Source organism: Haliotis cracherodii, unplaced genomic scaffold, assembly GCF_022045235.1.
Source record: "Haliotis cracherodii isolate W230 unplaced genomic scaffold, xgHalCrac1.p SCAF_15, whole genome shotgun sequence".
NCBI lineage: Eukaryota > Metazoa > Mollusca > Gastropoda > Lepetellida > Haliotidae > Haliotis > Haliotis cracherodii.
The window spans coordinates 30,751,797-30,765,193 of record NW_027266270.1 but is presented as its reverse complement, the minus strand read 5'-3'; the positions used below and the strand labels follow the sequence as shown (position 1 = coordinate 30,765,193).

The 13,397-nt window shown below is 44.6% G+C and overlaps 24 non-coding genes across 24 annotated transcripts; all 24 read left to right on the top strand.

The window, feature by feature from the left end:
- Positions 1 to 1,332: 1,332 nt before the first annotated feature.
- Trnae-cuc (transfer RNA glutamic acid (anticodon CUC)) lies at positions 1,333 to 1,404 on the top strand. Its single transcript has one exon. It is a non-coding gene; the product is annotated as a tRNA-Glu (tRNA).
- Positions 1,405 to 1,851: 447 nt separating this feature from the next.
- Trnae-cuc (transfer RNA glutamic acid (anticodon CUC)) lies at positions 1,852 to 1,923 on the top strand. Its single transcript has one exon. It is a non-coding gene; the product is annotated as a tRNA-Glu (tRNA).
- Positions 1,924 to 2,369: 446 nt separating this feature from the next.
- On the top strand, positions 2,370 to 2,441 carry Trnae-cuc (transfer RNA glutamic acid (anticodon CUC)). The gene has a single exon. It is a non-coding gene; the product is annotated as a tRNA-Glu (tRNA).
- A 446-nt stretch (positions 2,442 to 2,887) lies between these two features.
- Positions 2,888 to 2,959, top strand: Trnae-cuc (transfer RNA glutamic acid (anticodon CUC)). The gene has a single exon. It is a non-coding gene; the product is annotated as a tRNA-Glu (tRNA).
- Positions 2,960 to 3,405: 446 nt separating this feature from the next.
- Positions 3,406 to 3,477, top strand: Trnae-cuc (transfer RNA glutamic acid (anticodon CUC)). The gene has a single exon. It is a non-coding gene; the product is annotated as a tRNA-Glu (tRNA).
- A 446-nt stretch (positions 3,478 to 3,923) lies between these two features.
- Positions 3,924 to 3,995, top strand: Trnae-cuc (transfer RNA glutamic acid (anticodon CUC)). Its single transcript has one exon. It is a non-coding gene; the product is annotated as a tRNA-Glu (tRNA).
- A 446-nt stretch (positions 3,996 to 4,441) lies between these two features.
- Positions 4,442 to 4,513, top strand: Trnae-cuc (transfer RNA glutamic acid (anticodon CUC)). The gene has a single exon. It is a non-coding gene; the product is annotated as a tRNA-Glu (tRNA).
- A 446-nt stretch (positions 4,514 to 4,959) lies between these two features.
- On the top strand, positions 4,960 to 5,031 carry Trnae-cuc (transfer RNA glutamic acid (anticodon CUC)). Its single transcript has one exon. It is a non-coding gene; the product is annotated as a tRNA-Glu (tRNA).
- A 446-nt stretch (positions 5,032 to 5,477) lies between these two features.
- Trnae-cuc (transfer RNA glutamic acid (anticodon CUC)) lies at positions 5,478 to 5,549 on the top strand. Its single transcript has one exon. It is a non-coding gene; the product is annotated as a tRNA-Glu (tRNA).
- Positions 5,550 to 5,995: 446 nt separating this feature from the next.
- Trnae-cuc (transfer RNA glutamic acid (anticodon CUC)) lies at positions 5,996 to 6,067 on the top strand. The gene has a single exon. It is a non-coding gene; the product is annotated as a tRNA-Glu (tRNA).
- Positions 6,068 to 6,513: 446 nt separating this feature from the next.
- Positions 6,514 to 6,585, top strand: Trnae-cuc (transfer RNA glutamic acid (anticodon CUC)). Its single transcript has one exon. It is a non-coding gene; the product is annotated as a tRNA-Glu (tRNA).
- Positions 6,586 to 7,031: 446 nt separating this feature from the next.
- On the top strand, positions 7,032 to 7,103 carry Trnae-cuc (transfer RNA glutamic acid (anticodon CUC)). Its single transcript has one exon. It is a non-coding gene; the product is annotated as a tRNA-Glu (tRNA).
- A 446-nt stretch (positions 7,104 to 7,549) lies between these two features.
- Positions 7,550 to 7,621, top strand: Trnae-cuc (transfer RNA glutamic acid (anticodon CUC)). The gene has a single exon. It is a non-coding gene; the product is annotated as a tRNA-Glu (tRNA).
- A 446-nt stretch (positions 7,622 to 8,067) lies between these two features.
- Positions 8,068 to 8,139, top strand: Trnae-cuc (transfer RNA glutamic acid (anticodon CUC)). Its single transcript has one exon. It is a non-coding gene; the product is annotated as a tRNA-Glu (tRNA).
- Positions 8,140 to 8,585: 446 nt separating this feature from the next.
- Trnae-cuc (transfer RNA glutamic acid (anticodon CUC)) lies at positions 8,586 to 8,657 on the top strand. Its single transcript has one exon. It is a non-coding gene; the product is annotated as a tRNA-Glu (tRNA).
- Positions 8,658 to 9,103: 446 nt separating this feature from the next.
- Trnae-cuc (transfer RNA glutamic acid (anticodon CUC)) lies at positions 9,104 to 9,175 on the top strand. Its single transcript has one exon. It is a non-coding gene; the product is annotated as a tRNA-Glu (tRNA).
- A 446-nt stretch (positions 9,176 to 9,621) lies between these two features.
- Trnae-cuc (transfer RNA glutamic acid (anticodon CUC)) lies at positions 9,622 to 9,693 on the top strand. The gene has a single exon. It is a non-coding gene; the product is annotated as a tRNA-Glu (tRNA).
- A 446-nt stretch (positions 9,694 to 10,139) lies between these two features.
- Trnae-cuc (transfer RNA glutamic acid (anticodon CUC)) lies at positions 10,140 to 10,211 on the top strand. The gene has a single exon. It is a non-coding gene; the product is annotated as a tRNA-Glu (tRNA).
- A 446-nt stretch (positions 10,212 to 10,657) lies between these two features.
- Positions 10,658 to 10,729, top strand: Trnae-cuc (transfer RNA glutamic acid (anticodon CUC)). Its single transcript has one exon. It is a non-coding gene; the product is annotated as a tRNA-Glu (tRNA).
- A 446-nt stretch (positions 10,730 to 11,175) lies between these two features.
- On the top strand, positions 11,176 to 11,247 carry Trnae-cuc (transfer RNA glutamic acid (anticodon CUC)). Its single transcript has one exon. It is a non-coding gene; the product is annotated as a tRNA-Glu (tRNA).
- A 446-nt stretch (positions 11,248 to 11,693) lies between these two features.
- Trnae-cuc (transfer RNA glutamic acid (anticodon CUC)) lies at positions 11,694 to 11,765 on the top strand. The gene has a single exon. It is a non-coding gene; the product is annotated as a tRNA-Glu (tRNA).
- A 446-nt stretch (positions 11,766 to 12,211) lies between these two features.
- On the top strand, positions 12,212 to 12,283 carry Trnae-cuc (transfer RNA glutamic acid (anticodon CUC)). Its single transcript has one exon. It is a non-coding gene; the product is annotated as a tRNA-Glu (tRNA).
- A 446-nt stretch (positions 12,284 to 12,729) lies between these two features.
- Positions 12,730 to 12,801, top strand: Trnae-cuc (transfer RNA glutamic acid (anticodon CUC)). The gene has a single exon. It is a non-coding gene; the product is annotated as a tRNA-Glu (tRNA).
- A 446-nt stretch (positions 12,802 to 13,247) lies between these two features.
- Trnae-cuc (transfer RNA glutamic acid (anticodon CUC)) lies at positions 13,248 to 13,319 on the top strand. Its single transcript has one exon. It is a non-coding gene; the product is annotated as a tRNA-Glu (tRNA).
- Positions 13,320 to 13,397: the final 78 nt, after the last annotated feature.

The following is a 13,397-nucleotide window of genomic DNA, read 5'->3' as shown; positions in this document are numbered from 1 at the left end:
TGGACATATTTTCTTTACACCTATTACATTTAAAAATATTCCCGTGCACAGTGGAATCTGTCGAGACAGGACTTTAACTAATCAGCATTTGTAATACAAGGCGATATCAATTGTGCCGAAAATACTATGATTCATAATAATACTTCTTAGAATCTTGTTTCTATTTAAATTTGTTATCCTCTGTTATAATATTCCTAACACAGGCCTCTGTAAAAATCAGACTAACGTTCGGCCCCACAATAAGTAAAACGTTCATTTCACCTGGATGTCAAAACAATGACACAATGAAGTCCGAAGCAGATATTCCACTGTACTACACAATACACATAGAACGTCAAAAGCCCCTTGCATGAATGCGCAATGCGGATGCGATAGGGTAATTCTCTCAAATGTTGGAGGCAAAGGGAATTCCATGGGAGGTATTTACAGGTTGTTACAATCACCAATCCCCGTTATTTGAATCGGCCAGATGTCCTATTTTTAGTAATGTGTTGTGTATTGTTCGTCATACGTGATGTGACACACTAATGCAATATTTTCGTCTTTGTTAACGGTACAAAAAAAACTCCAGGGATGTAATGATGATTTCCCCCGATATTGTGCAGTCTGGATAAATTAGAATTGAACTGAAGGGTTTGGCAATGACACTATGGTCATATAAATTCGTCTACCTTAAACAAACCATTTTTCTATTAAAAAGTGCAGAACATCGAAATTTTTTTTTAATTATCTCAAGAAGTCGGCGTGAAATTCTGGAGACAGATGGTGAGTTAGGGGCGTCCCGTATTTCTACAGCCTCGTAATAAGGGATCTGGCGAGGGAGACTTCGCACAAGTCTATGTAACCCAACTCTCCCCTGGGTTCACGCTTACTGGAACTTCTTTGTGGCTGCCGGCACACGGCACATAGGAGCCTTCACCCACTCAAAATGTCCCAAGAGTACAAACTATTGCATTAACTAATCAGGAAAGCTTTGGATTTGCATACACTCCATTTCGACCTAACCATAAACGTCACCACTAGTCGCCGTCAAACAGGGCCTTGAAATGCTCTTCACAATCATATGTCCTATAACAAACATCGTGCAAAATCAAATACCCGTGCTGTCTCTGCCCTCTGCAGCACGTGGCTCGTGATAATGCGGAGCCCGCAGCTAGTACTTTCAACAATGGGATGTATTGCACCCCTTGCGTCTCTTACGCCACATTAATTTGATCTAAACTATCTAATAACAGATTTGTAGTGAGAAAACACTTAAACCAAGGTTAAGATAGTAAAAGGTGCACAAGGGCAAGTCCGACAGTACTCCCCCTTCACTCTCAAAGAGCACATTCCCAGGTGGTCTAGTGGTTAGGATTTGGCGCTCTCACCGCCACGGCCGGGGTTCGATTCCCCGTCTGGGAAGGACATTTTTTTGTTTTTCTTCCTGAATATTTGTCTATTGAAAATGTCCCAAGAGTACAAACTATTGCATTAACTAATCAGGAAAGCTTGGGATTTGCATACACTCCATTTCGACCTAACCATAAACGTCACCACTAGTCGCCGGCACACAGGGCCTTGAAATGCTCTTCACAATCATATGTCCTATAACAAACATCGTGCAAAATCAAATACCCGTGCTGTCTCTGCCCTCTGCAGCACGTGGCTCGTGATAATGCGGAGCCCGCAGCTAGTACTTTCAACAATGGGATGTATTGCACCCCTTGCGTCTCTTACGCCACATTAATTTGATCTAAACTATCTAATAACAGATTTGTAGTGAGAAAACACTTAAACCAAGGTTAAGATAGTAAAAGGTGCACAAGGGCAAGTCCGACAGTACTCCCCCTTCACTCTCAAAGAGCACATTCCCAGGTGGTCTAGTGGTTAGGATTTGGCGCTCTCACCGCCACGGCCGGGGTTCGATTCCCCGTCTGGGAAGGACATTTTTTGTTTTTCTTCCTGAATATTTGTCTATTGAAAATGTCCCAAGAGTACAAACTATTGCATTAACTAATCAGGAAAGCTTTGGATTTGCATACACTCCATTTCGACCTAACCATAAACGTCACCACTAGTCGCCGGCACACAGGGCCTTGAAATGCTCTTCACAATCATATGTCCTATAACAAACATCGTGCAAAATCAAATACCCGTGCTGTCTCTGCCCTCTGCAGCACGTGGCTCGTGATAATGCGGAGCCCGCTGCTAGTACTTTCAACAATGGGATGTATTGCACCCCTTGCGTCTCTTACGCCACATTAATTTGATCTAAACTATCTAATAACAGATTTGTAGTGAGAAAACACTTAAACCAAGGTTAAGATAGTAAAAGGTGCACAAGGGCAAGTCCGACAGTACTCCCCCTTCACTCTCAAAGAGCACATTCCCAGGTGGTCTAGTGGTTAGGATTTGGCGCTCTCACCGCCACGGCCGGGGTTCGATTCCCCGTCTGGGAAGGACATTTTTTGTTTTTCTTCCTGAATATTTGTCTATTGAAAATGTCCCAAGAGTACAAACTATTGCATAAACTAATCAGGAAAGCTTGGGATTTGCATACACTCCATTTCGACCTAACCATAAACGTCACCACTAGTCGCCGGCACACAGGGCCTTGAAATGCTCTTCACAATCATATGTCCTATAACAAACATCCTGCAAAATCAAATACCCGTGCTGTCTCTGCCCTCTGCAGCACGTGGCTCGTGATAATGCGGAGCCCGCAGCTAGTACTTTCAACAGTGGGATGTATTGCACCCCTTGCGTCTCTTACGCCACATTAATTTGATCTAAACTATCTAATAACAGATTTGTAGTGAGAAAACACTTAAACCAAGGTTAAGATAGTAAAAGGTGCACAAGGGCAAGTCCGACAGTACTCCCCCTTCACTCTCAAAGAGCACATTCCCAGGTGGTCTAGTGGTTAGGATTTGGCGCTCTCACCGCCACGGCCGGGGTTCGATTCCCCGTCTGGGAAGGACATTTTTTGTTTTTCTTCCTGAATATTTGTCTATTGAAAATGTCCCAAGAGTACAAACTATTGCATTAACTAATCAGGAAAGCTTGGGATTTGCATACACTCCATTTCGACCTAACCATAAACGTCACCACTAGTCGCCGGCACACAGGGCCTTGAAATGCTCTTCACAATCATATGTCCTATAACAAACATCGTGCAAAATCAAATACCCGTGCTGTCTCTGCCCTCTGCAGCACGTGGCTCGTGATAATGCGGAGCCCGCAGCTAGTACTTTCAACAATGGGATGTATTGTACCCCTTGCGTCTCTTACGCCACATTAATTTGATCTAAACTATCTAATAACAGATTTGTAGTGAGAAAACACTTAAACCAAGGTTAAGATAGTAAAAGGTGCACAAGGGCAAGTCCGACAGTACTCCCCCTTCACTCTCAAAGAGCACATTCCCAGGTGGTCTAGTGGTTAGGATTTGGCGCTCTCACCGCCACGGCCGGGGTTCGATTCCCCGTCTGGGAAGGACATTTTTTGTTTTTCTTCCTGAATATTTGTCTATTGAAAATGTCCCAAGAGTACAAACTATTGCATAAACTAATCAGGAAAGCTTGGGATTTGCATACACTCCATTTCGACCTAACCATAAACGTCACCACTAGTCGCCGGCACACAGGGCCTTGAAATGCTCTTCACAATCATATGTCCTATAACAAACATCGTGCAAAATCAAATACCCGTGCTGTCTCTGCCCTCTGCAGCACGTGGCTCGTGATAATGCGGAGCCCGCAGCTAGTACTTTCAACAGTAGGATGTATTGCACCCCTTGCGTCTCTTACGCCACATTAATTTGATCTAAACTATCTAATAACAGATTTGTAGTGAGAAAACACTTAAACCAAGGTTAAGATAGTAAAAGGTGCACAAGGGCAAGTCCGACAGTACTCCCCCTTCACTCTCAAAGAGCACATTCCCAGGTGGTCTAGTGGTTAGGATTTGGCGCTCTCACCGCCACGGCCGGGGTTCGATTCCCCGTCTGGGAAGGACATTTTTTGTTTTTCTTCCTGAATATTTGTCTATTGAAAATGTCCCAAGAGTACAAACTATTGCATTAACTAATCAGGAAAGCTTGGGATTTGCATACACTCCATTTCGACCTAACCATAAACGTCACCACTAGTCGCCGGCACACAGGGCCTTGAAATGCTCTTCACAATCATATGTCCTATAACAAACATCGTGCAAAATCAAATACCCGTGCTGTCTCTGCCCTCTGCAGCACGTGGCTCGTGATAATGCGGAGCCCGCAGCTAGTACTTTCAACAATGGGATGTATTGTACCCCTTGCGTCTCTTACGCCACATTAATTTGATCTAAACTATCTAATAACAGATTTGTAGTGAGAAAACACTTAAACCAAGGTTAAGATAGTAAAAGGTGCACAAGGGCAAGTCCGACAGTACTCCCCCTTCACTCTCAAAGAGCACATTCCCAGGTGGTCTAGTGGTTAGGATTTGGCGCTCTCACCGCCACGGCCGGGGTTCGATTCCCCGTCTGGGAAGGACATTTTTTGTTTTTCTTCCTGAATATTTGTCTATTGAAAATGTCCCAAGAGTACAAACTATTGCATTAACTAATCAGGAAAGCTTGGGATTTGCATACACTCCATTTCGACCTAACCATAAACGTCACCACTAGTCGCCGGCACACAGGGCCTTGAAATGCTCTTCACAATCATATGTCCTATAACAAACATCGTGCAAAATCAAATACCCGTGCTGTCTCTGCCCTCTGCAGCACGTGGCTCGTGATAATGCGGAGCCCGCTGCTAGTACTTTCAACAATGGGATGTATTGCACCCCTTGCGTCTCTTACGCCACATTAATTTGATCTAAACTATCTAATAACAGATTTGTAGTGAGAAAACACTTAAACCAAGGTTAAGATAGTAAAAGGTGCACAAGGGCAAGTCCGACAGTACTCCCCCTTCACTCTCAAAGAGCACATTCCCAGGTGGTCTAGTGGTTAGGATTTGGCGCTCTCACCGCCACGGCCGGGGTTCGATTCCCCGTCTGGGAAGGACATTTTTTGTTTTTCTTCCTGAATATTTGTCTATTGAAAATGTCACAAGAGTACAAACTATTGCATTAACTAATCAGGAAAGCTTGGGATTTGTATACACTCCATTTCGACCTAACCATAAACGTCACCACTAGTCGCCGGCACACAGGGCCTTGAAATGCTCTTCACAATCATATGTCCTATAACAAACATCGTGCAAAATCAAATACCCGTGCTGTCTCTGCCCTCTGCAGCACGTGGCTCGTGATAATGCGGAGCCCGCAGCTAGTACTTTCAACAATGGGATGTATTGCACCCCTTGCGTCTCTTACGCCACATTAATTTGATCTAAACTATCTAATAACAGATTTGTAGTGAGAAAACACTTAAACCAAGGTTAAGATAGTAAAAGGTGCACAAGGGCAAGTCCGACAGTACTCCCCCTTCACTCACAAAGAGCACATTCCCAGGTGGTCTAGTGGTTAGGATTTGGCGCTCTCACCGCCACGGCCGGGGTTCGATTCCCCGTCTGGGAAGGACATTTTTTGTTTTTCTTCCTGAATATTTGTCTATTGAAAATGTCCCAAGAGTACAAATTATTGCATTAACTAATCAGGAAAGCTTGGGATTTGCATACACTCCATTTCGACCTAACCATAAACGTCACCACTAGTCGCCGGCACACAGGGCCTTGAAATGCTCTTCACAATCATATGTCCTATAACAAACATCGTGCAAAATCAAATACCCGTGCTGTCTCTGCCCTCTGCAGCACGTGGCTCGTGATAATGCGGAGCCCGCTGCTAGTACTTTCAACAATGGGATGTATTGCACCCCTTGCGTCTCTTACGCCACATTAATTTGATCTAAACTATCTAATAACAGATTTGTAGTGAGAAAACACTTAAACCAAGGTTAAGATAGTAAAAGGTGCACAAGGGCAAGTCCGACAGTACTCCCCCTTCACTCTCAAAGAGCACATTCCCAGGTGGTCTAGTGGTTAGGATTTGGCGCTCTCACCGCCACGGCCGGGGTTCGATTCCCCGTCTGGGAAGGACATTTTTTGTTTTTCTTCCTGAATATTTGTCTATTGAAAATGTCACAAGAGTACAAACTATTGCATTAACTAATCAGGAAAGCTTGGGATTTGTATACACTCCATTTCGACCTAACCATAAACGTCACCACTAGTCGCCGGCACACAGGGCCTTGAAATGCTCTTCACAATCATATGTCCTATAACAAACATCCTGCAAAATCAAATACCCGTGCTGTCTCTGCCCTCTGCAGCACGTGGCTCGTGATAATGCGGAGCCCGCAGCTAGTACTTTCAACAATGGGATGTATTGCACCCCTTGCGTCTCTTACGCCACATTAATTTGATCTAAACTATCTAATAACAGATTTGTAGTGAGAAAACACTTAAACCAAGGTTAAGATAGTAAAAGGTGCACAAGGGCAAGTCCGACAGTACTCCCCCTTCACTCACAAAGAGCACATTCCCAGGTGGTCTAGTGGTTAGGATTTGGCGCTCTCACCGCCACGGCCGGGGTTCGATTCCCCGTCTGGGAAGGACATTTTTTGTTTTTCTTCCTGAATATTTGTCTATTGAAAATGTCCCAAGAGTACAAATTATTGCATTAACTAATCAGGAAAGCTTGGGATTTGCATACACTCCATTTCGACCTAACCATAAACGTCACCACTAGTCGCCGGCACACAGGGCCTTGAAATGCTCTTCACAATCATATGTCCTATAACAAACATCGTGCAAAATCAAATACCCGTGCTGTCTCTGCCCTCTGCAGCACGTGGCTCGTGATAATGCGGAGCCCGCTGCTAGTACTTTCAACAATGGGATGTATTGCACCCCTTGCGTCTATTACGCCACATTAATTTGATCTAAACTATCTAATAACAGATTTGTAGTGAGAAAACACTTAAACCAAGGTTAAGATAGTAAAAGGTGCACGAGGGCAAGTCCGACAGTACTCCCCCTTCACTCTCAAAGAGCACATTCCCAGGTGGTCTAGTGGTTAGGATTTGGCGCTCTCACCGCCACGGCCGGGGTTCGATTCCCCGTCTGGGAAGGACATTTTTTGTTTTTCTTCCTGAATATTTGTCTATTGAAAATGTCCCAAGAGTACAAACTATTGCATTAACTAATCAGGAAAGCTTTGGATTTGCATACACTCCATTTCGACCTAACCATAAACGTCACCACTAGTCGCCGGCACACAGGGCCTTGAAATGCTCTTCACAATCATATGTCCTATAACAAACATCGTGCAAAATCAAATACCCGTGCTGTCTCTGCCCTCTGCAGCACGTGGCTCGTGATAATGCGGAGCCCGCAGCTAGTACTTTCAACAATGGGATGTATTGTACCCCTTGCGTCTCTTACGCCACATTAATTTGATCTAAACTATCTAATAACAGATTTGTAGTGAGAAAACACTTAAACCAAGGTTAAGATAGTAAAAGGTGCACAAGGGCAAGTCCGACAGTACTCCCCCTTCACTCTCAAAGAGCACATTCCCAGGTGGTCTAGTGGTTAGGATTTGGCGCTCTCACCGCCACGGCCGGGGTTCGATTCCCCGTCTGGGAAGGACATTTTTTGTTTTTCTTCCTGAATATTTGTCTATTGAAAATGTCCCAAGAGTACAAACTATTGCATTAACTAATCAGGAAAGCTTGGGATTTGCATACACTCCATTTCGACCTAACCATAAACGTCACCACTAGTCGCCGGCACACAGGGCCTTGAAATGCTCTTCACAATCATATGTCCTATAACAAACATCGTGCAAAATCAAATACCCGTGCTGTCTCTGCCCTCTGCAGCACGTGGCTCGTGATAATGCGGAGCCCGCTGCTAGTACTTTCAACAATGGGATGTATTGCACCCCTTGCGTCTCTTACGCCACATTAATTTGATCTAAACTATCTAATAACAGATTTGTAGTGAGAAAACACTTAAACCAAGGTTAAGATAGTAAAAGGTGCACAAGGGCAAGTCCGACAGTACTCCCCCTTCACTCTCAAAGAGCACATTCCCAGGTGGTCTAGTGGTTAGGATTTGGCGCTCTCACCGCCACGGCCGGGGTTCGATTCCCCGTCTGGGAAGGACATTTTTTGTTTTTCTTCCTGAATATTTGTCTATTGAAAATGTCACAAGAGTACAAACTATTGCATTAACTAATCAGGAAAGCTTGGGATTTGTATACACTCCATTTCGACCTAACCATAAACGTCACCACTAGTCGCCGGCACACAGGGCCTTGAAATGCTCTTCACAATCATATGTCCTATAACAAACATCCTGCAAAATCAAATACCCGTGCTGTCTCTGCCCTCTGCAGCACGTGGCTGGTGATAATGCGGAGCCCGCAGCTAGTACTTTCAACAATGGGATGTATTGCACCCCTTGCGTCTCTTACGCCACATTAATTTGATCTAAACTATCTAATAACAGATTTGTAGTGAGAAAACACTTAAACCAAGGTTAAGATAGTAAAAGGTGCACGAGGGCAAGTCCGACAGTACTCCCCCTTCACTCTCAAAGAGCACATTCCCAGGTGGTCTAGTGGTTAGGATTTGGCGCTCTCACCGCCACGGCCGGGGTTCGATTCCCCGTCTGGGAAGGACATTTTTTGTTTTTCTTCCTGAATATTTGTCTATTGAAAATGTCCCAAGAGTACAAACTATTGCATTAACTAATCAGGAAAGCTTTGGATTTGCATACACTCCATTTCGACCTAACCATAAACGTCACCACTAGTCGCCGGCACACAGGGCCTTGAAATGCTCTTCACAATCATATGTCCTATAACAAACATCGTGCAAAATCAAATACCCGTGCTGTCTCTGCCCTCTGCAGCACGTGGCTCGTGATAATGCGGAGCCCGCAGCTAGTACTTTCAACAATGGGATGTATTGTACCCCTTGCGTCTCTTACGCCACATTAATTTGATCTAAACTATCTAATAACAGATTTGTAGTGAGAAAACACTTAAACCAAGGTTAAGATAGTAAAAGGTGCACAAGGGCAAGTCCGACAGTACTCCCCCTTCACTCTCAAAGAGCACATTCCCAGGTGGTCTAGTGGTTAGGATTTGGCGCTCTCACCGCCACGGCCGGGGTTCGATTCCCCGTCTGGGAAGGACATTTTTTGTTTTTCTTCCTGAATATTTGTCTGTTGAAAATGTCCCAAGAGTACAAACTATTGCATTAACTAATCAGGAAAGCTTGGGATTTGCATACACTCCATTTCGACCTAACCATAAACGTCACCACTAGTCGCCGGCACACAGGGCCTTGAAATGCTCTTCACAATCATATGTCCTATAACAAACATCCTGCAAAATCAAATACCCGTGCTGTCTCTGCCCTCTGCAGCACGTGGCTCGTGATAATGCGGAGCCCGCAGCTAGTACTTTCAACAATGGGATGTATTGCACCCCTTGCGTCTCTTACGCCACATTAATTTGATCTAAACTATCTAATAACAGATTTGTAGTGAGAAAACACTTAAACCAAGGTTAAGATAGTAAAAGGTGCACAAGGGCAAGTCCGACAGTACTCCCCCTTCACTCTCAAAGAGCACATTCCCAGGTGGTCTAGTGGTTAGGATTTGGCGCTCTCACCGCCACGGCCGGGGTTCGATTCCCCGTCTGGGAAGGACATTTTTTGTTTTTCTTCCTGAATATTTGTCTATTGAAAATGTCCCAAGAGTACAAACTATTGCATTAACTAATCAGGAAAGCTTTGGATTTGCATACACTCCATTTCGACCTAACCATAAACGTCACCACTAGTCGCCGGCACACAGGGCCTTGAAATGCTCTTCACAATCATATGTCCTATAACAAACATCCTGCAAAATCAAATACCCGTGCTGTCTCTGCCCTCTGCAGCACGTGGCTCGTGATAATGCGGAGCCCGCAGCTAGTACTTTCAACAATGGGATGTATTGCACCCCTTGCGTCTCTTACGCCACATTAATTTGATCTAAACTATCTAATAACAGATTTGTAGTGAGAAAACACTTAAACCAAGGTTAAGATAGTAAAAGGTGCACAAGGGCAAGTCCGACAGTACTCCCCCTTCACTCTCAAAGAGCACATTCCCAGGTGGTCTAGTGGTTAGGATTTGGCGCTCTCACCGCCACGGCCGGGGTTCGATTCCCCGTCTGGGAAGGACATTTTTTGTTTTTCTTCCTGAATATTTGTCTATTGAAAATGTCCCAAGAGTACAAACTATTGCATTAACTAATCAGGAAAGCTTGGGATTTGCATACACTCCATTTCGACCTAACCATAAACGTCACCACTAGTCGCCGGCACACAGGGCCTTGAAATGCTCTTCACAATCATATGTCCTATAACAAACATCCTGCAAAATCAAATACCCGTGCTGTCTCTGCCCTCTGCAGCACGTGGCTCGTGATAATGCGGAGCCCGCAGCTAGTACTTTCAACAATGGGATGTATTGCACCCCTTGCGTCTCTTACGCCACATTAATTTGATCTAAACTATCTAATAACAGATTTGTAGTGAGAAAACACTTAAACCAAGGTTAAGATAGTAAAAGGTGCACAAGGGCAAGTCCGACAGTACTCCCCCTTCACTCTCAAAGAGCACATTCCCAGGTGGTCTAGTGGTTAGGATTTGGCGCTCTCACCGCCACGGCCGGGGTTCGATTCCCCGTCTGGGAAGGACATTTTTTGTTTTTCTTCCTGAATATTTGTCTATTGAAAATGTCCCAAGAGTACAAACTATTGCATTAACTAATCAGGAAAGCTTGGGATTTGCATACACTCCATTTCGACCTAACCATAAACGTCACCACTAGTCGCCGGCACACAGGGCCTTGAAATGCTCTTCACAATCATATGTCCTATAACAAACATCCTGCAAAATCAAATACCCGTGCTGTCTCTGCCCTCTGCAGCACGTGGCTCGTGATAATGCGGAGCCCGCAGCTAGTACTTTCAACAATGGGATGTATTGCACCCCTTGCGTCTCTTACGCCACATTAATTTGATCTAAACTATCTAATAACAGATTTGTAGTGAGAAAACACTTAAACCAAGGTTAAGATAGTAAAAGGTGCACAAGGGCAAGTCCGACAGTACTCCCCCTTCACTCTCAAAGAGCACATTCCCAGGTGGTCTAGTGGTTAGGATTTGGCGCTCTCACCGCCACGGCCGGGGTTCGATTCCCCGTCTGGGAAGGACATTTTTTGTTTTTCTTCCTGAATATTTGTCTATTGAAAATGTCCCAAGAGTACAAACTATTGCATTAACTAATAAGGAAAGCTTGGGATTTGCATACACTCCATTTCGACCTAACCATAAACGTCACCACTAGTCGCCGGCACACAGGGCCTTGAAATGCTCTTCACAATCATATGTCCTATAACAAACATCGGGCAAAATCAAATACCCGTGCTGTCTCTGCCCTCTGCAGCACGTGGCTCGTGATAATGCGGAGCCCGCAGCTAGTACTTTCAACAATGGGATGTATTGCACCCCTTGCGTCTCTTACGCCACATTAATTTGATCTAAACTATCTAATAACAGATTTGTAGTTAGAAAACACTTAAACCAAGGTTAAGATAGTAAAAGGTGCACAAGGGCAAGTCCGACAGTACTCCCCCTTCACTCTCAAAGAGCACATTCCCAGGTGGTCTAGTGGTTAGGATTTGGCGCTCTCACCGCCACGGCCGGGGTTCGATTCCCCGTCTGGGAAGGACATTTTTTGTTTTTCTTCCTGAATATTTGTCTATTGAAAATGTCCCAAGAGTACAAACTATTGCATTAACTAATCAGGAAAGCTTTGGATTTGCATACACTCCATTTCGACCTAACCATAAACGTCACCACTAGTCGCCGGCACACAGGGCCTTGAAATGCTCTTCACAATCATATGTCCTATAACAAACATCCTGCAAAATCAAATACCCGTGCTGTCTCTGCCCTCTGCAGCACGTGGCTCGTGATAATGCGGAGCCCGCAGCTAGTACTTTCAACAATGGGATGTATTGCACCCCTTGCGTCTCTTACACCACATTAATTTGATCTAAACTATCTAATAACAGATTTGTAGTGAGAAAACACTTAAACCAAGGTTAAGATAGTAAAAGGTGCACAAGGGCAAGTCCGACAGTACTCCCCCTTCACTCTCAAAGAGCACATTCCCAGGTGGTCTAGTGGTTAGGATTTGGCGCTCTCACCGCCACGGCCGGGGTTCGATTCCCCGTCTGGGAAGGACATTTTTTGTTTTTCTTCCTGAATATTTGTCTATTGAAAATGTCCCAAGAGTACAAACTATTGCATTAACTAATCAGGAAAGCTTTGGATTTGCATACACTCCATTTCGACCTAACCATAAACGTCACCACTAGTCGCCGGCACACAGGGCCTTGAAATGCTCTTCACAATCATATGTCCTATAACAAACATCCTGCAAAATCAAATACCCGTGCTGTCTCTGCCCTCTGCAGCACGTGGCTCGTGATAATGCGGAGCCCGCAGCTAGTACTTTCAACAATGGGATGTATTGCACCCCTTGCGTCTCTTACACCACATTAATTTGATCTAAACTATCTAATAACAGATTTGTAGTGAGAAAACACTTAAACCAAGGTTAAGATAGTAAAAGGTGCACAAGGGCAAGTCCGACAGTACTCCCCCTTCACTCTCAAAGAGCACATTCCCAGGTGGTCTAGTGGTTAGGATTTGGCGCTCTCACCGCCACGGCCGGGGTTCGATTCCCCGTCTGGGAAGGACATTTTTTGTTTTTCTTCCTGAATATTTGTCTATTGAAAATGTCCCAAGAGTACAAACTATTGCATTAACTAATCAGGAAAGCTTGGGATTTGCATACACTCCATTTCGACCTAACCATAAACGTCACCACTAGTCGCCGGCACACAGGGCCTTGAAATGCTCTTCACAATCATATGTCCTATAACAAACATCGTGCAAAATCAAATACCCGTGCTGTCTCTGCCCTCTGCAGCACGTGGCTCGTGATTATGCGGAGCCCGCTGCTAGTACTTTGAACAATGGGATGTATTGCACCCCTTGCGTCTCTTACGCCACATTAATTTGATCTAAACTATCTAATAACAGATTTGTAGTGAGAAAACACTTAAACCAAGGTTAAGATAGTAAAAGGTGCACAAGGGCAAGTCCGACAGTACTCCCCCTTCACTCTCAAAGAGCACATTCCCAGGTGGTCTAGTGGTTAGGATTTGGCGCTCTCACCGCCACGGCCGGGGTTCGATTCCCCGTCTGGGAAGGACATTTTTTGTTTTTCTTCCTGAATATTTGTCTATTGAAAATGTCCCAAGAGTACAAACTATTGCATTAACTAATC